This window comes from Cuculus canorus, chromosome 6, assembly GCF_017976375.1.
Source record: "Cuculus canorus isolate bCucCan1 chromosome 6, bCucCan1.pri, whole genome shotgun sequence".
NCBI lineage: Eukaryota > Metazoa > Chordata > Aves > Cuculiformes > Cuculidae > Cuculus > Cuculus canorus.
The window spans coordinates 33352097-33373228 of NC_071406.1; the positions used below are offsets into that span (position 1 = coordinate 33352097).

Below are 21132 nucleotides of genomic sequence, written 5' to 3' on the forward strand. Positions count from 1 at the left end.
CGATAAAGAGAGGAACCAAAGAAAAAATCTGCCTGAAGAATTTTCTCTCCCTGCCTCCTTAAGTGATCAAGACAACACAGGAATCTTTTTGTTAAGATGGAAAGTGGCAACGGAAAGTTGGATGGGAATGCTTGTTTCATAAATCATGATCTAAGCTATGGAATATGCTGCTATATATTTTATCCTAACTTGAAATTTAGTAGAAGCTATAAAAGCAGCTGGATTGTAAACAGATTTTGAATACTTATTTTAAAAAGAAAGCCTTAATAAAAGACACCTAATGCTTTGTGGTATGAGCTCGTTACTAGACTATAGTGAAAGAACTCCTCCCTATATCCTCCTTGCTTGTATCTTTCCTTCCTCTCTTCCCTCTATCCATGGCCATTGTCCTGTTTGCATACTTGGATACAAAACTCTAAACCAAAGTAATGCGTTTTCTCTATTTTAGACAAACTGAGCCTACTCAGTAATAAACAACTGTTTCAAATGCAGTGCTCATGAGACAATGTTAAGTATTACCCCACACTTGCTATGCAATGAGCAATGAGTTAATGTTTCTAGGTGTCCACCCTTCTATTTTCTGATTTCTAATTATACTTAGCAGACAGTGAAAGCAGAATGCTGATGAGGATCCTTTTGGTAAAACCCGTTGCACTGACTTACAGGAACAGACTGGCAGGAAAGATTTTACTTTAGCATGCTTGACAATGCCTCCCCCATTTTATTCTGGCCTTTCTTGTAATTGGACGGATGAGCCTTCCTAAAGTAAGCTGCTTCGCCTGATGTTTAAATGACTGTAAAGCTGATGATGAGTCCTTATGTGCACGTCTAGTATCTGTTTGCATGCATGCATATGTACTGCTTGCTAGATGTTAAAATGCAATCCCACTCTAGGGAATGTTCCTTTTCCCCAGAGGGGAGCCTTTCAATATCTGGATTTAAATAAATGTAAAAATCTCTTCTAATTAATTCACAATAATACATTTCAAATGTTAATTTTCTCACCCATGTCTACTCAACATGGTGGATAATTAAGATAGGTGATGTGAGCAGCACTAAAATTTCTATCTAACCAACACCAAGATGAGCTGTATGCTTGTAAAAGTGAGGTGACACAACAGTGTAACCACACAAACAATACCCTAAGCATTTTTCCCCAAAAACTGCAAATGTGTTTTCAACAAAAAGGCTAACATTTTGCCTTCTATTTTGTCCCACAAACATCACTGCTAAAGTTTAGAGGTTTCTTGCCCCTTTCAACTGTAGCCTGGAAATTCAAAAATGCAGTATTGCCATGGTAACAAGATGCTTCTACCATCTGTAAAAATAAAGGACCAGCAATTTGTTTCCAGTGATAACATCTTATGTTTAACTGCCTTGAGCAGTGCTGACAGGGTCAATCCTTGTTACAATAGTTGGTTCTACTTGGTCAAACAAAGAAAAGCACTACCTGCTAAACCCGACTGTGATTGACACAATCATAAATCTTTAATGTTAACTGATTTTTTTTTTTAAATAGTGGAAACAATTAAATGGGTAAAGTACCCTTCTGACCCCTTCCCATATGAGGTGCAGAGTGCTCACATTGGTTTCTTATTTGGAGAAACATATGATGATCTGATGGTGAATTTAAGGTATTTTGTGTTATTTAAATAAGGTTTCATGCCAAAGTGCTTTACTGTCTAAGATGGAAATGTCCCGGTGATGTACAGTCTAGCACCAGAGAAACACCAGAGACTGCCATCTAACACACTTGATAGCAGTAGAAGAAAAATACAATCATTACAAATATGTACACAGCCCTCTGGCCTGAAAGATCATTACATTGTGTCCTCTGGTAGGATTTCTGGCAACCTTCGTGTGGACCTTCCTGATGCTGTACCCAAAAGCCCCACACGTGCCCTTCTGAAAAACAGCATTATTCTTCATAGACAGTAGAAAAAATGAAACAGAATAGTGAATGGGAGTATTTTCACACAAATGTATTTGCCTGTATTTAGAGCAGACTGTCAGAAATTACAGGTGAATACCTAGCTTGATTGCAGAGCTTAGTGAAAGGTGTGAAGCTGAAAATCCAACTGTCTCCTTATACCTCTAAGTAACTAAATCAGGGAGAAGAATGTTAACACCTGGACTGAAGTGACTTGATTGTGACAGCCCAAAAAACTTATACTGTAGCAGTAAGATGAGCAAGGAATGCAAATTGCTTCCAGCAAGAGGCAGGGGAAGACGGTGGGGGTGGGGGGAAGGACATAGCATGAGCATCCAGGGACTCGTGAGAAGTTTGGAGGATTTTCTGTTTCACTGGATGAAAGAGTCACAGTCCTTCTTCCCTGTGATGTTACCACTGCTTTTATGGTTTGTAGGTGTGAGCAGATGTGCCCAGGGTCAGGCTGTATCTTCTGGTATGCAGAACTCAACAGGTTGTGTAGCAAGAGTGAGGGCTTTTCATCCCCTGAGTCCTGCTCCCCAACAAAACTATGCAGCCACATTGGCTCCAAGAGCCTACCCTTTTCATCCTTGCATGGAAACTAGCTTTCGATCCAACAACTTGAGTGGGGCAGTCAAGCTCAGAAGACCAACAGTCTCTTCAGGGTGATGTTATTTACTTCCATAATAAAAGGAAATTAACTGTTGAGAGGGCCTGAACAACTGTGGGTAAAGCAGGGTAAAGGGTATGTCTGTGTTTGGATTATTTTGAGGATGAAGAATACCAGCTCACTGCTCTAGGGTCTGACTTCAGAAACATTTTCCCATGAGTTAGCTGGTGGTAAAACAAAGTGTAGCTGCCATGCAAGTCCTAAAAACAGTAAATGCAGTCTTGTGATTAGTGCAATGCATTACATCCAGATATTATATTTTGCTAATTTTTGATTATTATTTTTATTTCCCAATTGTTTCAAACTAATTTCAAGGCATCCTAGTGTTCAAGATTTCCATATTCTGAAATGCTTGCTAGATATTCTATCTGTCATTCAGGTGAACTTGACTACATCAGGCTTAAAAAGCTGTCTTTCCCAGCAGAGACACAGTTTGGGATGTTGATGATTTGGAATGGTTGCCTTGAGTGACAATGCTTGGGAGCTTCAGTATACGTTCCTAGTGGAATCTGTATATATTGTACTTAAAATATAAATTTTGTGCAGACATCTAGAACTTGGGACAGAATCCATAAATCAAGATAATTACACTTAATGTTAAATAGTCATTAAAAGACCTGGCACTGTGGTAAAATGTAAAGAGTTTATACTTTTGAAGTGTATCAGATGTTCCAGTAATGTTCTAAAATGCATGTGTTGCCAATATGTCCATATTTCACAATGAAAGCTAAGACTTGGTGAAGGTCTGAGGAGTTTGAAACCATGCTACTCATTGGCTAATAGCAGGCTTCATCCACTGACAAGTCAACCCATTGATGCACAGCATGCAGTGATAGCTGTTACCGCAAATGGACAAAAACCACGTGTTTAAATAACTGGTATGGCTTTTTATGCTATTGGCGTATAAGCATTATCTTGTGCAAAGGTTATTCAGGAGTATTCCATCCTATTCTGTACTTTGCTTAATTGGACTCCAAAAGCTTCTGATAGATAAAAAGACACTACTGCAAGCACATTTGAATTGAGGTCTCTGAGATTTCAGAGAATTTTCTCCTTTCTTCACAAGTTTATAATAGAAAGTATGTAGGAAGCACTTTTCATTCCTCTAGACACACCTTATAGACTTGATCAGTGGCAGGATAAGTCAGATAGTTTCTTTTCATGTACACAAGCAGTTCCCTTGGAAGTATTGATGCTGCTCTACTCTGAGGTGGAGGAGTCTTTAGGAAACCTACCTTTCTGTCCTGTTTAATAGACCAAAGGAAATAAATGGTTTGCAATGGCTGCCAACAGTGCAAATTCTGTGAGAAGGCTGTCATGCGGTTTTCAGCTGAGTGATTTCATGGGACCTTTACCAATTCTGAATACACCTGGGGCAGCTTCATACTCCTTCGTGGCACCAGCTCTGTGTGTGCTCAATTCAAGCTAGCTGAGACTATAACATTGACAAAAAAACCATCGTAATTTCTTAAGCTGCAGCACTGCATATATATGTTGTAGGTCCACGCTTGTGCATACAATCTGTGCATCTCTTCTGCACTGACAAAGGAATTCTTAATTGTTAATATTGTTGGGTGCATTTTTAATGATTCTTTTAGTGGAAAAGTCCACCAACCATGATCCTTCCTCAATGTGAATGTTTTAAATACCTTCTGCTTCCTTGTCTTCTTGCCTTATTAGGAAGAAGCATGTCCGTCCTTCAGTAGTGAACATTGAAGTGACATGTTTAGATGTAGATTTTGCCTTTGAATCTAACAACTGTTTAAAGAAAACTGCCCACTGCGGTGTATGCTGCGTCCTAGAACATTACCATCACTATTAGTGTGGAATCAAACTGTTTCTTTCTGGTTTTCATGAGCAGGGAAAAAGTCATGTAGACATTTGATCAAATGTAGTGTAAGATTTAGACATTAGTTCTTGGTGTCCTGAATTTCATCTCTTCTCAGCAGTAGTAGGACAAATGATTCTCTCCAACAGGACACCAACACCCTCAGCTGATCAGCTTTCTGGCAACAAAACACTTAATGAGCTCACTTGGAAAGCAGCTTGCCTCTGGCAGTTTGAGTTTGAGTCCTCCTTGGCATTGTAGAATTTGTTCTGTACTCCCTCCCCATTTTTTCTCCCCTTTTTGTAAGGCAGCAGTAAAACTTGTAAAATGACTAAACAGTATAAACTACACGTGGAAAGCTGTTAATTGTTAAAGATGAGTCCTGAGAAATTGAGATAGATTTAATCACCCTTTAAATAAAAACGTTCTGTGCTTTTGAGTGATTGCTGCTCTTGTTAAAGTTTAGTCATGAGATTTCAACAGGCTTCAACAGGCAAAGGTCACTCTGGCTACAACAGGTAGAGGGATGTGTTTATCTTGAAACATTTCTCACAGTAGAGGAGAGAAAGGAAAAGGGAGAATAACCTTTCCAATCTTACCTTGGCCTTCACTTCCTGGAGACAGAATGTGGAGGGGGGAAGACGTCTAGGTTTACTCATTTTCTTATTATTAAAATGAGAAGAGGCAAAACTCAACAAAGAAGTTATCTTCCTGTAACTAGTTAGCTAGAGGTGTGAATTCAGATCAAATCACACTTTCCTCAGATCAGCACCATAGTATGCAACAGTGTAAAATAATTTTGTTGTTTAGATCATTGTATTGATAATAGAAAGGGTTTTGAGACTATGATTAAGAAAAGTCTCAGGAATACCTCTGTGTTTTTGGGGCATGGTGCTTTTTGCCTGGAGGTCTTGCTCCTCTGTTTTAGAAGCCCAAGGCTTTGCAGATTCCCCCTCTCTGCCTTGCACTGCTGCATTACAACAAAAAGGAAAAAAAGGTAATAAAAGATGTTTTTTGCTATTGGAGAGGGGCATAGTGGGGGAGTGGCACATGCTAAATTCAAAGTAAGTTTCCTGTCCATGTAAAACAAGTCATAATTTATGGACCTTTAACTGGGCTGGGCCTTATTACATAGTAGTAAATGTTGATGCTAGTATTTTACAGCTGGCTTACATCTTAAAGCCATGCACATTTAATTGTAGGGTACCATTCAGATGGAAACTCTTCAAAGACCACACACACATTACTGGAAAGGATATTGCGGTGTGAGACAGATTCAGTGGTAGGCTTCCAATGGTTTGCTTCTACTTGAACTTAATGGATGATAATGCATCTTTATGTCATGTATAATGATAAATTTACTACACTAATAGGTCCATATGCTATAACAATAGACCACTGCTCCAGTAAGTTCCTCTTTTGTATGAAAAATTGCTTGTATATTGAGAAGAGGTTGACAGGTAAATTGCTGGATGCTACCATATTCGGTACAGTGATGAACTATGTCTCCAACAAAAACTATTAAATCAAAGTCTGTTAATGAAAGCAGAAGGGAAAAAGAAATTAGCTAAGGAAGATAATTACTTCAATTCTCTTAAAAGTAAACATACAGAGAATAGAGATTGTTGTAAAGAATTGCTCTGGACAGCTCAAAAAAAAATTTTAAACTCTTTTTGTAAAAGATACATATTCAAATGTTAATTTAAATAATTTATGTGCAGGTAATACACCTCCAAGTTATTCTGTTGGTTGTAGTCAGCTGCTAATCCTTTAGATTTTCTTAATACATCAGCATTCAAAAGATATGTGTGGCTCTATATTAAAAATATATTGAACTATAGTCAAGCAAGATATTCAAATAGTCTGGTGTTTTACAGATTCAGAATTAACTGGAAGAAATTTATCACAAACATAAAATTTCTGTCAGTCTGCCGTCTTTCACCCTCACCTCTCTTCCTCCCTCCAACTCTTGTCCTTCCTCCTGTTTCTACCCCCAGTGAGCAGTGTGGCCCTAACTTGGTGGCAACAGGGAAATATGTTCCAGAAGAAGCTCTTTAAACCCTAGATGCAGATGTCCTACCATAATTTTTACAAAGCAACTATTTTTTTTTTGCAATAGAAATTATGTGTTTCTGATGTTTTACAGCATGTTAGAAATTCTTTTTCTTCATGCAGAGTTAGAGGGGAAAATTTTTTCAGGGTTTTTTTTGGATCATAAAGATTACTTGTTCTATACAAGCAAACTGAAAGGAATACAATTTTCAGAGCTGTAGGAAAAATAAACTTGCTCATATATTTGCATTACATTTTGTCCAGGTAATTTGTCTGGCAAGCAGTGGAAATATTAGATGGAATGTGGTGGTTGGATTATTCAGTTGTATTAAACCCAACTGGTGGAAGAATCCACCTTTATTAATAAAAAAAAATGCTTTTTTCTTTGTGTGTGTGTGTGTGTGTTCTCAGTGAGAACATAAATTGGTTTCAGTTCATTACAGCAAAGGATAATCAAAATTAATTGTCAAGTTCCTACCATATCAGCCCAGTGCACTTCTTGTAAGAAGTTTCATGGCAGCAGTGACCAAAATGAATCTTAAGTCAACTGTTGAGGTTGATGTGTTACCCGTGTCTAATGCTTTATCACGCTAATATGTTTATTTGAAAAACAGATGTGACTTCTACAGGATCATGTATATCAGGGTAAAAGCAGATATCCATCTCAAAAGAAAGAGTGTATATAATAATCATCACTGCACATTGACTATTGGAGAATGTATTGTCAGCAAATCTCGTGAAATATGTTAGCGCTAGTGAAGGTGAAGTGACCATGAGTGAGGGTAAGGAAATGAGTTGCGTAATATGTAATACTCTAAAATGCCCATTTTTTAACATATATTAAGTACTTGCATTTCTCCTATGCCTGTAAACTGTCTTTGAAACTTCTACCTAGCTACTGCAACCCACATGCAATACATATATACATAGTTCTTCCATAAATGTCCTTTTTTCTAGACATTTGTCTAGAAGCAAAAATAAACACAATTATTATCATCATTACAGTATCATTGTTTCTGCACCAAAGAATGAATGTCACAAGTGGTTTTGTTGTATAGGCTGTTATTAGAAGTTGACCCTTGAAACATATGCAAGAACTCTGCTAAAAAGACCATCCTATTTGAAAGAAATTGGTACTCTTTAAGCAAAATAAAAGCATGAATTTAAAACTCAGCTATCATCTTTGAAAAGGCATTGTAGATTTTCTTTACAGTGAATGACAAGATACAAAATGAACAATTGTGAGCTAACTTCTGCTCTAGGGGCTTAAAATCATCTCTGCTAGTGTCATGGAAAAAAAACAGTTAGCTTCAGTAAGGACTGGGTCTGGCCCATATTTTGTACTGGCATCCACATTTACTGGTAGAGTCTATCCTAACACTTATAAACACATAGAGGAAAATGATTATCAGTGGCAGGTTGCAGTCTATAAAGGCAGTATGTATTTGCATAAGAGCTAAATATGATCCTTTCTTTACTAGTGCAGAAACATGTCAGCCTTCATTGTGCTTCAAACCATTCTACAATTCAATGAAGTTGTTTGAAAAAAACCACAGACGACGCTTGAAGGGTTGCATATTTTTAACTATTAGTTTATTATGCCTTATAAGTAACACAGGAAAAAGTAGCAGGCAGAGATGCATTCATCTTGGTGTTCCTTGCAGAGCAACTTCTGGTCAGGTCACACTGTGTTTAGTTTTGGGCCCTTCACTGCAAGAAAGATGTGGAGCTGCTGGAACCTGTACAAAGAAGAGCAATAAAGCTGGTGAAGGGTCTGGAGCACAAGTCTTATGAGGAGCAGCTGAGGGAACTGGGGCAGTTTAGTCTGGAGAAAATGTGGCTCAGGGGAGACTTTGTTGCTCTCTACAACTACGTGAGAGGTTGTGGTGAGGCAGGTGTTGGTCTCCTGTTGGTCTCCTCTCACAAGGAACAGATGATAAGACAAGAGGAAATGGCCTAAAGTTGTGCCAGGAGAGTTTTAGGCTAGATATTAGGAAAAAAATATTCACCAGAAGGGTTGTCAAGCATGGGAACAGACTGCCCAGGGAAGTGGCTGAGTCACCATCCATGGAGGTATTTAAAAGACACATAGACGTGTTGCTGAGGGATATGGTTTAGCAGTGGACTTGGCAGCATCTGTCACATTTGGATTTAGTGATCTTAAAGGTCTTTTCCAACATAAATGATTTGATGATTCTATGATTCCATGATTCAGACAATGCTATTGCATTGCATTAGCACTGATTTATTCTCTTCTAGGGACGATGAAATAGAAAATCTCTTCTAGGGACGACTGAAAATCTCTTCTAGGGACAATTGAAATCAGTCCAAGGACTGGGAAACCAATAACCCAAATGTCTTGATTGACTGAAAACTTCTGTAAGAACAGTGAATAGTTTATTACTTTTTCATTGCTAATGATATTACAGTAGTAGAAAGGCTGCAACACAACATATCCTGTGCAAACAGGTGGTCGGAGGCACACCCAACTTGTAGTGACAATAAGTAAAGCTTTTTCTGTTGTGGAGCACACTGTAGCATTGAGATTCCTGAGTAAGATCTAAGCTAGATAACCCGAATACCGCAAAAAATGGCTTAGTGACCATAGTACGAAGTCACCTAGTATTTTCTGTTTGGGTTTGAAGACAACTAGCTTATATTCCAGTGTCTCTGACAGCAGAACAAACATGTAAGGAAGAAAGCAAAGATAAAAACTAATGAAGTCTTATGACTTCATGAGGCATAGGTTGCACCCAGGTCGCTATGAACAAGAGAGACCTGCTAGAGGAAACTTAACCATTGATCATCTTTTGGAGTCCACTTCTGATCTCTGTAGTAGTTTCTTTTAGCTCAAGATGCCTCGGTCATGTCCACTGTATGTTTACTCTGTGCTTTTCTGTCTATTGCCCCAACCTTTTGATGACCAAAACGGCTACACTCTACCCTCACAATATGGGCAAATTTATCCATTTCACCTGTAATTGGATTATTATATATATACAGTCTGATATGTTCTGTATCATTTGAGATAATAGAAAATCCAGACATTCATATCTTGATTTTAAGCCATGTTGATGTAACGAGGCCACATAAAACTGATGTTTTATACTTATTATGGCTACCCACCCCTATAGAGTGCTGGAGCAGTAGCTGAAGCATGTATTAGTAAATGCACAGCCATTTTCCAAACATATTTTGGCAGATCCCACTAAAATACTCTTGAGAATAAAAAGCTTAATTAATTACACTGAATGTTCAGGCATTGGATCCAAAATACCACAATAGAGAATTTAAGGGAGGAAAAATATTTGAAATGAAATCTTGTCATGTTCCTGTTTATGCCAAAAGCCATATAATTGTTCAGATTTATTTGTGAATATGAAAATGGAAGTTCTATCCCCATGATCATTTTTGCAAGGAAAATAGAGATAATATTTGTCAGCCGTAAACAACTAATTCTAATGGGAAGTAAAGACTCTAAATTGATGAAGACATGAGCAGAAGATAGGAGTTTATCAAGGAATTGCAGGGGATTCTGCTTGGAACAAAACATAGAAATAATTAATTTCACAGCATCATTGTCAGCCAGAACAAACTGAAGATTTAAAGAACGAGAAAGAAAAAAAAACCCACTCAACAATAACTCTTACATCAAAATATCTTAGTGGTATTTCCTTGGCTATCCTGCTTTCAAGAAAATACTGTCCTCCTCTTACTTTCACTCAATTTCACAGCTTTTCTCAGGGCAGCCTGGTGCTAACAATGGTCACCAATATTCAAAATGTCCTGACAAGATCTTTGGGGTTCAGACAGCCATTCCTTCTGCAATTCTTCCTTCTAAAAAGGTGCTTTTCATGTAAGCAAAGAAATGCAATTGATCCCATGTTATACTACCTTCTTATTTATCCAGAAGTTTTACAAGATGCTTCAGAAATTTAATAGTCATTTGCTAGTTGTTCAGGTTCTATTTTGGAACATATAAATATTATGCCAGAAAGGAAACTTATGTATCCATTGATTTGACTCTGGTGTGAATAATATCAAGTCTCCAGTGTTCCCCATTGATTTTCTTTGGAAAGAACTCAGATTGGATGCAGCTACTACAGTGAAAATTGCTACACTGCATCTAGATCAGGCCTGAATGCTACATCTACCAATATGATCCAGGCACCCAAATTCAGAGAGAAAAAATTAGTGAAGCTTACTATTAAAAACAGACTGATTTTGCATTTCCTGCAGACTTTTCATATTTTCTTCATTTCTGCCTTTCCTGGGGAACAGAGATGCCATGGAAGTGCAGAACTGCGAGACACAATTTTCGTGCAAGTTAGTTCAAACCCATTCCTGAAAACAAACAGCTTCTACATTTAGCATGCCTTACCAAGCTCCCTCAGCACCATTTTTCAACCGTTAGGCTGTGACATCTATCATACGCTCAGCACAAAGAAGCGAGGTATCTGATCACTTCAGCTAGAGGTGAGGAGGGAGAGCCTGATGTCACCAATGAGTGCCCACCCAGGCAGAGTGCTCTGATCCACTCCACTTTGAAATATTCAATTAAAATAGGTGTAAAGGATTGACAAGACCCACTGAAAGTGGCTGAATAGTTCAAAGAAAGGAGCTTGTTATGCTGGGCTGCGGGATATAAGAATCTACATAGGAGGGCAAAGAGAAAAAGATTTTTAGTTATAAAATATTCAGGAATATCTTGACTCAGTTGGGGAAGGAGGATAGGAGTGTGCTACTGCTAAAAGAGAAAGCTCACAAGAAGAATACTTCAAATTTAAACATATCTGTATTATTTATCCTAGCTTGAAAGAGATCAGACAGACCTTGAGCTTGGAGAAGTTGATTTTTGGTTTTGAAAATCCTGGGTTTAAATTGTGGCCACTGTGGCCAGCTTGCCACTCCTGAGTGGAGTGTTGTGAAGTGGGTGCAAAGCCTCTTCAGTTTAAAAAGGTGAATTAGAAACCACAACTAGCCTTTGCACTGTTTGTTTGGGCTATTGGCTGGCTTTTCAACTGTATTTTTTCCATTGTGTGGTTGGAGATTTGCTTCTATTCAAGTTGCTTTTGAAGACTGATCTACTAAGGGAACAGGAGGAACATCTCTTCCTTTCTCAGCAGACTGACTCTAGGCTAAGCACCCCTCACTCCTTCCACTAGGAGCTAAACTGTGACAATAGCCAGGCTATAGCTACTGTTGTGACAAAATTATGGTTCATAATTCCCTCCATGCCCACTAAAAAAGCTTTTAAAAATTCGATGACAATTTCCTGAAATGACAAGAATAATGAATTTACAATCAAATCCTTATTCAAATGAACAGCCATGATCTGCCCTTGCTCTAGTGAAATATAAGCAACAGCATTGCATGGATTTCTTTCAAATCTCAGTTCTCTTAGTGGTACTTGAGCACCCTTAGTTATCTGTCAGTTGCTTCCAGCAGAAGCTGCTATTTTCTTACATTCTTTAAGGGACAGGTAACAAGTTATTGTGGGAGAGTAATAAGGAATAATTGGAGAATCCTTCTGAGCACGTGAATAAGGAGATCCAGGAACACGGCTCAGAACAATTTAGGAAGAGGCCACTGAGGATGTACTAAGGCTTCTGTAGCTGCAGCACGTTGTTTCCTCACTGGCAGAGCTCATAATTGGAATAGACACAGACCCAGGCAGCTGCCCGGAGAGAAATCTCAGCAAATGTTAGCAGCTCTTCCTCACATCCTCAGCAAACGCACATGCAAGTCTTGTTTCCTCCATAATTCTCCTGTCTGGTCTTATATGGAGAACCCTCCTACGTTTATTAGTACAAGATCTTTGAGTTCCATTTTCTCCACCTTACTGTATCTTAGGGCCCACCTCAAATACCAGCCCAGGGATGTGAAATGTTGTTTCCTGATTAATTGCTCACAGCCAGCATGAATGCATCCTGCTGTCTAAATGATTTGTAGGGGTTTTTTTTGAAAATGATATGCATGCATAAATCTTGAGATGATTCCTACTCATGCTGGTTTGTGGGTCTTGTCTTCATGAATTTATAGTTTACAGGAAACCAAACGTACACCCTACTAGAAATTACTGGAAGAAAATGCTAGTCTTATTTAACTGGAATGAGGAAAGCAGTTTTTATAGCACCTTTGCAGATCTCCTGAAAAAAAAGAAAAAGCAGCAGAAAATTTATAGACACTGCTTTTCTCTCTTCCTCCTTGTGTGTGTGGAACATACAGCCTGTAGCCTCTATATGGCTGGAAGTCTGTGATATCTGACTTCTTTTGTAAGAAGTGCTGTTCATCTCCACCTTTAGTATCTTTCTGTGGGCTTGCATTTTAGGGGCTCCTGTCTTTTACATCAGGGGATTCAGGCACTTCCTTGGTCCTTGGAAATCCCACATCCCTGGGTGTTCCTGTCGCTCCGTGAGGTCTTTGTAGCTGTCCAGGAGGCACTCTCACAGGCATCTTCTCTTGAGACGACCATCAGGTGCTGTATGTGGAATGGTGAGACAGACAAGCTCCTGGCTAAGGCAAAAGAGTGCAAGTCTACTCTGTGTACCTCATCACATGCAGAGTGTGACCCCCAGCCTCCGCATTGCAATCTGACAGAGCTAAGAGGTTTCTCTTACTCAGTGCCTGCTCTAGGTTGAAGCCTGTATCATGGTGAGGTGAGGGGAGTCATGGAGGAGTGCCACCAGCAAGCATGAGTAAGGCCTACCTGCAAGAGGAGGGGAGCTCATCCAGTTCTATGCCATGGCAGAGACCCAGAAAGCAGGCAGGAGATCCTGCTAGGAGGTTGCTTTGTAGCCTTGCCTGTAACTGTCAAAGCTTCATGTAATTCTTCTGAGATTTCTCAGTAAATTCCCATTAGTGGGAAAAAATGTGGTGATTCATTGCGTTACCATACGCAACAAGATCAGTTTGCAAAAACCATACTAGCTGTAAGCTGCTGCCTTCTCCAGGAGGGCTGCACCCCTGTCAGGGAGGCCTGCAGTGCTCCTATGTTTCTATCGACACCTCCCACTTCAGGTTCCTCTTAGGGTTGTGCAATTCAAGTTTCAATATGGGGACAAAGGAAGGAATGTGCTGGACATGTCCACTTAGGAGGACTATTAGGGATGCACTGGTTCAAGTGCTCTCCCCAGCCACTTTTCTGTCTGAGCTCCACATCAGGCTTAGCTGACCTCAACTGAGTTCTTTGTGATAGCTCTCCAGTGCTTTCCTTCCTTTTATCCTGGCATGAGGGTCAAAGGTGGTTTTCTTCCCTGTATTGGGAAGAAAAGGCTAAGAGATCAGTCAGTAAAATGCTGTAGCCCCTTCAACTCTTGGAACCAGTTACAGTTCAAGGAGGAGTTGATAGGAGAGCTGAGGGGACTCTTTGGTGGGGAGAAGGTCAGACAAGTTCATGGATATAATTTCCTTTTATTAGACTTAGCCCATGTTTGTATCCAGATCACAAACCATCAAGTAACTGTGCCTTTCCTCTAAATACATGGTTTTTTTCCCTTCAAAACCACATACCGTTTTATAGTTGAAATTTTAAGGATGTGTTCCTTCTGTCTCTACAGCACTCATTTTTTTGGCACCCCAACAGTCTTTAGGATGTCGCTGCTGCTGTGCTGGGTGGGTAGGAGCAGTACAATGTTTATATATGCAGATCTGCTCCTGGTTTCCTCTCTCCGGTTCATTCATACAAAGCAGATCTAAGGCTCTTGTTTTCCATGATATTTCAGAATAGCTTTATTCTTGACTATCCAGTGGAAGTAGCAAATAAAGGAGTCTTACCCAGCTTTACAATCAAAACCTTCTGTATCTTCCAACAATGAGTGGAGGACTTTGTTTTGTTTTGTTATTTAAAGAACAGATGGGGTCTGTCATTCTGTTAAGTGACAGCTGAAGTCATCCTGGACACATTTTCTTGTGTTTCAGGATGGCAACCAAGCAGTGTGAATTGAACTGTGTGCTCATCCTCTCTCTCTCTGTCATGTGCACACCCAGAAATGCACGAAGTGCCAGTATTGTCTCTCACAGCTTGGCAGTAGGGTTGTGGCTGCCACAGAGGTTCAAGTCTAGACCTCTGTTATTGCCAGGGAAAGCACAACCCGTTCTGAAAATATTGTTAAAACCTGACATAATGGGAGAAGCAATTGTGTCATGGCAGCTTCCTTGTCCAATAATTACTAGTGGGAGTTCACACTCTTCAGCTTGTCCCTGTCTCCTGGCAGGACTGGCAGGAGATGACGGCTGGTCATGTTCTGAAGTTCAAGATGGAGTTTATTAGAGACTGCTGGTTTTAACTCTGGTATTTCTATTGACAAACAGGCACGAAAAAGTCTCTCTTGTCACCTCACTCTGTCACAGGAGAGCATTGAGTGTAAGTAAGTCCTGGTGAAAATAATCATTAAATACTGTTATGCCATATCTCGGAAACTCCTCGTTACTCATCTGCCATGGAGCTGTTCTGTGTTCAGTCTTGCTGCCTTAGATAAATAAGGCTATAGTTTGAGCTGATGTGTCCGGCATAGCTCCACCAGAGCAGGTAGAATATGGTGACATACATCCACTGCTCTTCTGACTTTTAGACAGGTCGATATGAGTCTGCTCCCTAATCCACCAACTTCAGTGGACTTAGGCTTAGACCACATGTCTACAAGAACATGGTTCTGTAGCACACAGTAGTTTCTACAATGGCAGATTCCTGGGGAAGAAATAAGTTGTTCTGTTTTCATTACATCCACTAATGTGTTACAGTTCTAACAGCAAACTAGAAAGGTCTCTTCCAGTCAATCTCATAACATCTTAAGATATCTCTCCCTAATTAAACAATATTCAATTTACTCCTTGTATAGAAACAGAATGAAGCAATTCATCCGTGTTACAGTTTCGAGCCACCCTGGACAGTGTTTTTTTTACTGTGTGATTGAATAAAGACATTCTAAGTAAATTGTTTCAAAGTCTTCAAGCTTAACCCTAGCCTGTCTCTCAAAATACAAAAGATATATTTTGATACAGGATCAAATATCAAATGCTTGCTTAAACTGTTGTACTTGCTATCATAATGGCTTCTTTTGATAGCTTTTGATATAAACCTCTATAAATTTATCAGAAACTTTGAATATGATCTTATATGTGCTGTAATGTGGCATAGCAGATACATATGTAACAACATAAGTTCCACTGCGAAAATCAGATTATTGGTACCAAACAGGGTTTCATCAGTGAATTGCTATTGAATCTAAGGTTGTTCTCTAGAATTAAAAGAAGTTGGAGACACAGAGTATTTGGCTGAATTTACATGCAACTCTACCAGAATGCAGTCATGATGTTATAGACTGTGTTGTAATATTAATTACCTAGCTTATTTTACAATCGGTGGAAAGGATCATAAATCAAAAGATTGTGAGCAAAAGTAGAGGAATTCCTCACAACCGATCTTTCCTAACTTTTCTTCAAGATCTTCTCCATCCTACTTTGTTCTGCAAGCAGCATCTTAAAATGAGTTTAGATTGCTACTAAACTCTCAGCGTCCCCGCAGCTCATGTTGAAGCCAAATTTATAATCTTATTTTTTAAATGTGTTCCATAGTGTGTGATTAGTTCAGGACAATGATGTTAAATTAAGCAATACATAATATCTGGAAAGGCTTATTAGGTATGTAAGACTGCTCAAAGAAATGCCAGGTGCAAAGACGCAGTCTGGAGAAGCTACCACCTAAATTTAAATATCCTGTGAGCAGTGAAGGTCACGAGCAGTGAAGGTCATGAACAGAGTTGGGAAGAAGCACTAAAACTGAAGTTACTCCGTAACTCTATAATCCTTCAAAACTTAAGCTCTCCAGCAACATTCAATTTAGCAGTTCTGTTAAATATAGTGCTGTGCTTTAGCCTTTCATTTTGGCTGTGACTATTTGAATTCTCATCCAGCCTCCTCCACTCTGTCTGTCTTGGTAGTTTTTCTCCTTCCTTTTCCTCACTCTTGGCTCCCTGCTCCCTGGATCCCTTGCCAGCCTTCCCCTGTACCCACTAAGCCATGGAGCACAAGAAGAGACTCCACTATGGGCTTGTGAGATGGGACACTTCCTCCTACGAGGGGTCAGGCAGGCATGGCACAGGCTGCAGCAGCTGCTTTCCCTTCAGATGGCTAAAGAACAGCTATTTTTCAGCCTGCTTCATAGCTTTGGGAAACAGATGAGAGAATGATAAGGACTGGTTTGTTGGATTTTTTTCCCCTCATTTTTCAGTTCACAATGTATCCACCTTCTATGTCTTTACATCTGCAGCAGGAAGATAGGCAGGAGGCTGGAAAGAAATGTTTTTTAAACCATAACAACAACAGGTCTCTAAGAAAAGGGCAAGTTTTACCTGCTTCAGCTGAGGCAGCCTGTGAATTGAATTCTGCCAACTTCTTTGTTCATCTCACTTTCCAGCAACGCCCTTTTCTGCCCTGAGCACGATCCTCAACTTCTCTTCACTTTGACTATCCCTACAAGTTGGAGAAATTCATATTCTCATCTAAATGCCAGTATTGCTGGCTCCAACTTCTTGTATTTTCTTTTCTTCACACTCTTCCAAAACTTCCAATTTTTTTTTTTTTCTAAACAGAGCTCAAGAATCCCAGGGTTATACGAAGAGCTGTTTTTATTTAAAAACAGTATTTTTCTGGACTTTTTTAATATGAAGAATAGTTTGCAAAACAATGTAAGTGTTCTCTACAGGCTCAAAAGACAGCAAGGGAGCAATTCACTGATTATTAATATCTTGGTGTTGGACCAGCCTTGTGGTATTAGGCAACGTGACATACTGTCTTACAGGTGGAGGTCAGTAATCCTGAGTGCAGTGGCTGTTCTCTGCATCTAAAAAGAGCAAATACAAGGCTTCACATGCAAAAACCCTGGAGTTAGATGTGGAATTGCTTTCCTGTGCGGAGTCACCTCTCACCTCAGTACCTATGTGATCTGAGGTACCGCACAGATGTCTCTTAGAAAATACGTCTTTAGTTAAGGCTGCAGTAAAATGATTCCTTAGGAAGTATCCAGGTCTGATGAATGCATCCATAGTGTGAACGATGACAGGGTTCACGCTTTCTCCCTTAATGCAGCTGGCAACGAACAACGCAAGTGGGCTGATACACCTTGAAAGCAGAGAAGCTGTACTCTCCTCTCTCATGGGAGCCATGGTAATTGTAAGCAATGCTCCTCACCGACACAGTGGGACTTCATGGTTCCTGCTGTTCCTGATCACTGTTGAATAGCAGAGCTTCACAAAGCCCAGCTCTCTTAGACATAAGCTGCTTTCCTGTGCTTGAGCTGAAGAAGGTGCCCATGCCAGCACTAGAAAAGGGAGATTGTTCCCTGTAGGGAATAATTGCCCAGCTGGGGAGCAAGGGGCGAGGGAGAACAAACTCCTTGTCATAAGCCTCATCAGGTCCAGGTGAGCTGAAGGACAGCACACTTTCACTTACCCATACCAAAACCCAGAAGAGACCAAAACTAAAATATTCCCATTAGCAATAGTCCCTTCCCTTAGCAATGTGTTAACTCTATAGTAACAAGGACTGAGAGAAGGTGACTGCCATAATATAATGATTTTCTTTCTCTGATAAAAAACAAAAGCTCTGCTCACCTAGAACAGCAACCTTTCTGCTATTTGAAAGAGAAGTAGGAATATAGTGGTCATGACACTTTTGCTGGGGAAACTTTGAAGAGTAAGACAGTATTCTTTTCATTGCCCTGACTGTTCTCTGTGAGTGGACTACATGAGTACACATTAAGCAGCATTATCATGTACTCCAGCAGTTTCTCTCCAAAGAGAACTCACTGATGGTGCTATATTTATAGATTCTAACTGGTATTTCTTCAGAGGTCATGTAACGTCATGTTGAAGCCTTGCGTGTCTCTGCCTTGTTTTTGATGGAGGAGAAATAGAAAGTCTAGGCATAGCCTGTTCTGTGCACCTAAGCTCAGAAAAAAAAGAGAAAGATCTGGATTTACTATCTCACTGCACCATCTGAGAGACCAGAGTCACCACTGCTCTGCCTGAGCAGTGACCGCTAGTCCATAGTTTGTTTCCAGGTCATTCAGGTGGAGAGGGGACATACAATATTTTACCTTCATGTGCTCCAGCGGTTTCTAGCAGAATGGCAAAAGCACCTGTGCATGTCCCTTCACATCACCAGGATCTTCACCCTAGAAGGGAAGATCAGTGACAATTTAGCCACAACTGTGGAAGGGTTGAGGGGGGCAGCCTGTTGTATTCTGGTTTATTCTGTTCTTGGACATATAATATTAGGCACTTTCCACCAACATATCAGACCATCTGAGTGATTGGTATTGAAACAGTTACCCAATATTTTTACCTGAAAGCAGAGGCTATGTATTTTTTTATAATGGATTTGCATAGTCCCTAGAAAATGGAGCACAGCTCCTTAGATGCACTAATTCAGTGATTGACGTGATTCATTTCTTTTAAATTATGAGTACTCACGTGGTGATTTGATGTACTCAGTCAGTCCTATGTTTACTAATAGCTTTCATTTTATATTTGCTTCCTTATCTTTTTAATAAAGCGAGCATATTACTGAATAAATGTGGTATGGTTTCACTGATACCACCCAAAATGGATGTGATGACTGAATCATGGCCACAATTAAAATAGAACAGATAAATCCGGACACTCAACTGGGCAAACCACAAGATTAATATGACAGATATCTTGTCAAGGATTATGCAAAAGTTATTTGCTTTGTGCTGTTTTGGCATGAGAGAAAGTTGAAGGAGACTATTCCGTTTCAATCCAGGACTCAAGCATGTTCTAGGCAGCATGGTGTGGTGACCTAAACAGCAAAGATACACCAGTCCCTTCTGGTCTTAGACCCTTGCCAAGTAAGACTGCCCAAAACAGATGGCAATCCATCCCGCCTCGTTTAATTTGCCCTCAGCAGCTCTATCTGAATGCTCTCTTTAAATCTTACTATTGTTACAAGTTTCTCATTTATTGTTGTTTTTCTTGCTTCCCCCTTCCTTACAGTAACAGGGAAACTGTCTGCACAAAGACGGTATTTAAATCCTACACATTAGCAGCTTTGAAATAACGTCCCTTGCTAACTGCGGACTATACACAGCTGATGGTGGCAGAGCCAGAAAGGAGGGAGGAATGGAAAGGTGTGCTTCTGAGAAAAGAGAATAGCTAAAGAAGTAACCACGATTTAAAGTTCTGTAAAATCCATATGTTCACATTCACTGCTGAAACATGAAGATAACTTTTTCATGATGATAAAAATAAGATGCCTTTGAATTTCCTCTGCTTCTTTTATTTGAGGCATATTAAGGTCCTGTGGTTCCTGGGACCCCCCAGGATGAGCCTCCAGCTGGAGGTGGTAGCACAACAACCCAGCTCTGCTGGGAGCAGTCTGTCAGGTTGTCGGGTGGCCTGACCAGGCAGGAGAGGAGAGGCTGTTGCTCAGGTGACATTGATGCTGACCAGAGCACTGGTGCTTTCCATTCTTCTGGCCTGCAGTTTCATTCAGTCATTTCCCACAGTGTCTTTGGGATCCTTAGTGTCCTAAGTAGTCTGAGTAGGAAGGAAGGGACCCACTTCCATTCCCCTTGCACTGCTTACTGGTGGACTCCACGTTATGGTGAAAAATCCTAGAGCCAAACAACTACGTTTGCTGTTTTCCTGCTTAATCTTTTCCCAGAATTGGCTCGTTCTACCGTAGCCAGGTGTTCTTCCAAAAATGCAGGTTACAGGGGGAAGATGGATCCCTGCCAGAAAGAAGGATGTTAAAGCTGCTGCTTAGGTTAATGGACATTAGTTCTGCTGACTGTGGGTCTAATGAACTAATCTGCAGTCACTGCCTTTTCCTTATAGTTGTTATTCCTCGATCTAAATTAGGAAACTAATGGTTGCAAGATCATAACTTGCTCTAATGACTTTTAACCTAGAATCAGAAGCTAGTTTTGCATGTCTCAGAATAGATTGCTCTTCTAACTAAACAATTAAAATTTTCCCAGCTCAGCTGGAAGCTGAGACTGTGTCCCTCATGTGTAGTCTAAACTGTATGTAATTAGTGCTTTAATTTCTATTATAATATGGAAAGGCAATCTAAGGTTCTTCAAAGATGAGACAAATCCCTTAACCTTTACAGGAGTGGTAGTAGTCCAGTGTTTGTGTGATATCAGGTTGTTGTCACAGTGGCAATTTATTCAAAAGAAATTTGGCTGCACTTTGCAAGGACTCCAGCTTCTAGCTTTCCCCTAAACTAAATCTCTATTTAGGAGAGTTGATCCTTGGCGATGATGCAGAGAAAAAAACGTAACCGGTATGTATCAGTGAGATTTCTGTCATTGGAAAAATCTTTCTGCCTTAAGAGAAAAAAAAAACTTCTTTCTGCCCCCGCTTCCTTACCAGGAGCAGTGCTTGAAAGTGCCATACCAGAGTGGGACAGAAGGACAGGCAGACATGCCGCTCAGCTGTGGAGGCTGAGCCCAGGAAAGGGGCAGACCAGTACGTAAGACCATGTAAAACTCCTCACAAACACCATCCTGTTTAACACCTTTCATCAAGAGTAGCTGACTGCTGGTGCCTGGGAAAAGATCTCCTCTAGTACACTGGTTTTCTCACCCAGTGTGTTATTCTAGTATTTGTCCCTTTCCTTAACAAA

At 40.0% G+C, this 21132-nt stretch overlaps 1 long non-coding RNA gene across 1 annotated transcript in view; it reads right to left on the reverse strand.

The window, feature by feature from the left end:
- Positions 1–8082: 8082 nt before the first annotated feature.
- Positions 8083–21132, reverse strand: part of LOC128852603 (uncharacterized) — a 31615-nt gene continuing 18565 nt past the window's right edge. Inside the window, exons 2-3 of the long non-coding RNA XR_008450582.1 lie at positions 18578–18655; positions 8083–8219 (exon numbers count right to left, since the gene is read on the reverse strand). This is a non-coding gene — a long non-coding RNA (uncharacterized LOC128852603). The remainder of the gene's footprint in view (positions 8220–18577; positions 18656–21132) is intronic.